This window comes from Mytilus galloprovincialis, chromosome 13 (assembly GCF_965363235.1).
Source record: "Mytilus galloprovincialis chromosome 13, xbMytGall1.hap1.1, whole genome shotgun sequence".
Taxonomy (NCBI): Eukaryota; Metazoa; Mollusca; class Bivalvia; order Mytilida; family Mytilidae; genus Mytilus; species Mytilus galloprovincialis.
The window spans coordinates 3,867,928-3,873,336 of NC_134850.1; the positions used below are offsets into that span (position 1 = coordinate 3,867,928).

General features: G+C 36.2%; 1 long non-coding RNA gene across 1 annotated transcript; it reads right to left on the reverse strand.

Annotated features, from left to right (window-relative positions):
- Positions 1-1,420: 1,420 nt before the first annotated feature.
- On the reverse strand, positions 1,421-1,894 carry LOC143057325 (uncharacterized). The gene is made up of 2 exons (XR_012972706.1): positions 1,709-1,894; positions 1,421-1,490 (listed from the first exon to the last, which is right to left on the reverse strand). It is a non-coding gene; the product is annotated as an uncharacterized LOC143057325 (long non-coding RNA).
- Positions 1,895-5,409: the final 3,515 nt, after the last annotated feature.

Sequence of the window (5,409 nt, forward strand, 5' to 3'; positions counted from 1 at the left end):
GGATTAAGGTAACTTCCGGTGACTTCGTTTCGGAAGGCAAGACAGCAGATGTCTTTGACAGCAAGTTCGGTGCCACGGATGGCACGAACGCTGGTGCTTCGTGACTCAGCTCGATCTTAACAGGAATTTGTTTTTTCTTTTGAGGTCCTGTTACTTCCTTTACAACAGTTGATACAGGAAGTTTATTGACGAAATCTTGCACACGCTGGAACGGGTCTTCCTTTTCGTCAGGGAGATCGCTAACCGCTTGGCTATCATCGTATTCCAGGATACGAGCCTCGGCTTCTGCGGCTGCAGCTTCTCTCTGTGCTTCAAGAAGGTTAAATCTGGCTTTCAGCTCGGCTTTTTCACGGCTTACCCGTACGGCTTCATGTTGCATTTGAGCCTTCCTGCGTATAGCATCTTGTTCTAATTGCACTTTTCTGTGAGCAGCCTCCTGTTCTAGTTGAACTTTATGTTGAGCGACTTCTTGCTCCATTTCTGCCTTTTTACGTGTGGCTTCCTGTTCCATTTCAGCCTTTTTACGTGTGGCTTCCTGTTCCATTTCAATTTGTCTGAACAGGGCTTGTTCCTCTAACATTGCTTCCTGTTGTAGGATAAGGGCATGTTTTTCGACGAATGCTATTTTAGACTTTGCAGCCTCTGCCTTGGCACGCTTTCTCCGTGCCAGGCTTGACATGTCTGACACGTTAGAGCTACCGCTGTGCGAGGTTTTCTTACCCCTTGAGGTCTTTGTTTTAGTTGATTTGGCCTTTGTTAGGGCGAGGCGATGCTCGTGTAGTTTTTCAATGACCAGTTCCACTTTGGACAGACGTAAATCCAAAGAGACTTTACATGCATCAATTTCTTTTTGACTCTCCAATGTTCTGGTCCTTTTCAGAAAGTCTAGGTATTCATCTGTGAGCCTACGATAATTATTACAGGCTTTAACAAGTTTGTCCTGGACTGTTAGGAGTTGCTGGAGCTCGTTAGGAGACGTTGTGACTTCCAATAACTGGGATTCAATGTCTGCCCAGAGAGCCTCTTGTTCCTGACAGAACTTGTCACGTTTTTCAGTGAAAGCTCCTTTTCCTTTTTCCGTGAGGTCACGTACTCGCCTAGCCTCGGGATCTGACTGTATTGTATTAGATGGATTTTCTAATAGTTCAGGGACATCTCCATCTGGGGGCTGAATCTCTTCTTGTTGTTCCACATGACTGGGATCCATGTTGACTCAACGTTGTTGGTTTGCTGTCGAGTTCACACAAGATATGTAGTCCACTGTCAGTGTAAAGGTATGTACGTTGCTACGTTGTCGTTCCTTGTCTGGATATGTAAAGACAGGTTGTCGTCAATTTACTATGCTGAGCCTGACTCAGCTAGTATAACCATGGGACTGTATCGCAATCTCGGCAAATTATAAAGAATAACAACTTGTGGGTGAAGATTGTAGATTATAATTCCACCAGAAATGATACAGGAGTTTTACAGAGCGTGTATTGTTTGGTAAACTGAAAGAAATAAAAATACAATATTTACAATATGTACGAAAGAAATATATGAATGTTCAATGCAATAATACTATCAAGTCAAAAACGAAAGTAGAATTCTCAGTTCAATTCATAGAAATAAACAATTACAGTTTGTATTTGTTGAATAAACGTGGAATCCAAGTTAACGTAATTAACGGTATATATATTTAACGGTTTATAATTGATTTGAAACGTACTTGACGGTGATTTGTCACAATATCCACAGGAGCAGTTTTGTCGTGGCATCCATTTGTAATAGACAGGTGAGGAAGAGAAAGTAAGCACTAGTGAAAATACGGACAAGTCCAGATTATTTCCGGAAAATACGGATGTCTGAAAATTCAATCCAATAGACTATACAGTTGATTTAATTGCGAATGTGATCCAGAATAATACATGTCTAAACATATTCCAAAATGTGGACAAACCTTCATTTAATATTCTACTTCAATTAGTGGAGGAGATCAAATTAAAAAGTTGCCATAATTAAATACTCCAATGGCAGTCTTTCCTGCTAAAATCTCATGTGTTGAATGTGATATACCATTTTTTGGTCTATATATTGTCCTTTATATTAAGGTCATTTTGACACAGCAATATATAAAGAAAATGTAAACTATGATCTGGAAATTTAATTCTTTTTTGCAAAATAAACCCACTTTAAATGCAAAAGACCCCTAAATGGCTAACAGATATTGCTATAAAGAATAGTCCATGATTATACATGTTATTAAAGAATTCATGAAATTTACACTGATTCTGTCAGTTGAATGGACTAGAATGAGATAAGTTATATAGACATAAAGGTTTTTTCCAACAGTTGTGGTGTAAATTAAATCAGTTATATTTTATGGCTGACATATTTATGTATATACAAATGTACATGTATGTAGATCATTGGCTTTTCAATGCATTGATATTTTACAATATCAATTATCTGTTTATTTTTCTATTGTTGGTATTTTTCAGCTTCCTAAAAAAGTTTTAATACAACATGAGCGCAAGCTTGATAGGGTGTCCTCACACATTTAGACGTGGCTGCAAAAATTTTGGTTGACATATATATATATATATGTGTGTCCTCTTCTCATCAGTTATTGTGCTATTAAGGATGCATTCTGCCATCACAATTTCATTTGAAAAGGCATGCAAAGTACAAATTCAAATGACATACGATAACATATGATATGACCATATACATGTACATGTATGAGGGTAGTTATTGCGGTACCTTATTGAAGTATTCTTGCCAAATGAAGATTAAACGGTAATTTTTAGACATGACGATAAAATGTACTCTTTTTTCAGACGATAAAAAAATCAGCTGAATTTGACAAATCACGCTATTTGTTTTCCAAAAATAACAGTAATGATAATTATTTGAGACATCTGTCAAATCACCTTAAGGAAATTTTGACTAATCGCAGTTACATTTTAACCAATTTGAAGCCAACAGTAGCTGAGAATGACTGTTTGACGCCTGACAGTAAAGGGCATTAACACCCTCATGAATGTTCATGTTATCAGCTTTTCTACATATAAGCCAGTGAGCCACAGTGAACTTAATGGTGAGTGAGTGCAGCTAATGAGCTAATGTGAATCAAATTGTGTCCTCAGTGGGGGAAATTTTTGAGGGATCTATACGAAGAAAACCTGATCATCTGTTCATCGTTCTGTTACTGGCTTTTTCACCTCCATAACTTGGCCTATGACATGTTTCACAGACGAAAGCCAGCTTGATGTAAACTTCTCCTCACACACATGTATAGATTATCAGATTATCTACACATGAATATCATAAAATATTTGCCAGTGAACTGTAATGAAAATTTTTAGCCAGTGAGCCCAGCTAATGAGCTTAAATGAATAAAACTGTGTGCTAAGTCAGAGTTGGTGATATTTTAAGGTATCTTTACAAAGAAAACCTGCAAATCTCAGTGGCGGATCGAGAACTTTCCATAAAGGAGTGGGGGTCTCTGACTGACCAGAGGGTTGCCCACTCCTGTCATGCTTCGATGATTTCATATATGATCAACTAAATTTTTCCCACCCCCTGGGTCTGTCGATGCATCTGTTTATCGTTCTGCGAAATAGTACTATTACTGCCTTTTCCCCTCTCCCTTATTTGGCCCTTGACAGTTGCTTATCTGTTTATCTTTCTATCACTGGCATTTTTTTTACTTGAAATTTCATGCGTACAAACCTGACCTATGTTCTATTGACCCTTTCGGGATCGGTGATGTCTATTTTGAATTTCGGGATGGCGGGATATTTTTTTAATTTGTGACTTCAGGATTTCATGTTATTAATTTCAGGATTTCGGGATCAGGACCACTCCGATCCCACTCTTAAATAATTACTTCTTTAGACTTACCTTCTAATACTATATAAGAGGGTTTGGATGGGGTTAAATGAATAATGCCCTTAAAAAATGAAGATTAGAGAATAACGGGCAAAAAAAATGAAGATTAGAGAAAAACGGGGTTAATTTATTAAAGATTAGAGAAAAAAGGGGTGAAAATTAATTGTTTACAGAATAACAGATACCCCCCCCCCCATACAGGCCCTCATATAAAAATCACAACTCCGAACAGGAACAATGACACTATGTCTAATTTACTTGACTACTTATCAGCTGATATATGCAAAGCTAACAACAGACACATAAATAACATAAAATAGTGTGCACTTAAAATGTATAATTCAGACACGTGTTCCATGAGCCGGTTTGTTTACAATAATAATGTCACGTGTAGCTATAGGCGCACTGACGTCACAATTGCATTGATCTTGCAATACACTACAGTTCACTCATACAGAACCAATTATCATGCAACTATGTAACGTGAACATGGTGAATGTGATTGATTATCAAATAATACAGAATTACTGCATGTGCAGTTTTAAAAGAAATTAGTTCATCAAATAGATTTTGACACGAATAGGTCGGGTTGACATTTCTGTCATCGGGGATAATATTGAGATAAATGGGATTAAACTGTCAAAAATGTCTAGAGAAGCACATCTCGAGAAAATTATAATTAATAAGCCATACTTACCAAAATAACTCTATATTAATTAACCCTATGTAAGTGAAATTTCACAATGATAACGATAAATAATTTTGATGATGGCGATGAAGCTGGTTAAATTGGCGCTAAAAATATTCTTACTCTCCTATTGCTTTACGTAATAAAATTTGTATAGAATTAAATTTGATTAAACATGTTAAAGTTCAGCATACAAAAAATGTGAATATGCAGAAGCATTACAATATATTACTGATAAAGTGTGTATATATTTCTGTAAACGAAGTTGCCTGTATATTTCACTAAGGATTACATTTGAGCTCAAGGAGATCTCTATTTGTGAATCGGTTTTTAACCCCTTTGAACCCAAGGTCGAAGGTCAAGATGTTAACATATTAACGGAAATTTTTAGCGTTGCTTTTACCATTGAGGCCATCTATTTTTATTGCGGGGTTTCACATTTTTAAATCGCAATTATAGAAAAAATGGAATGTTGTTAGCAGAATCAAAACAGAAAATAATGAACACTTGATTATTTTCAGCAATACATAAATTTGATTGAGGGGATATGTATTCACATTATTTGTAAAACTCTCCTTATATATGTAAAGCGTGTGCTTTAAATCGAGGCTTGTTATGCTTTACATCGACGCCACAGTACTTCATCCAATCAGGGAATGTTTATTTGGGGCATTCGACCTATTTTAACTCAGATTTTGGCACATTTTAATCGAAATTATAGCAAAATGGAATATTGATAGTACATATAAAATAGAAAAAGATGAATACTTTAAGCTAAAGAAAATTTGGATAAGGGTTCTGTGTATTCACATTATTTGTACAACTCTCCTTACTGATGCCATATTTTG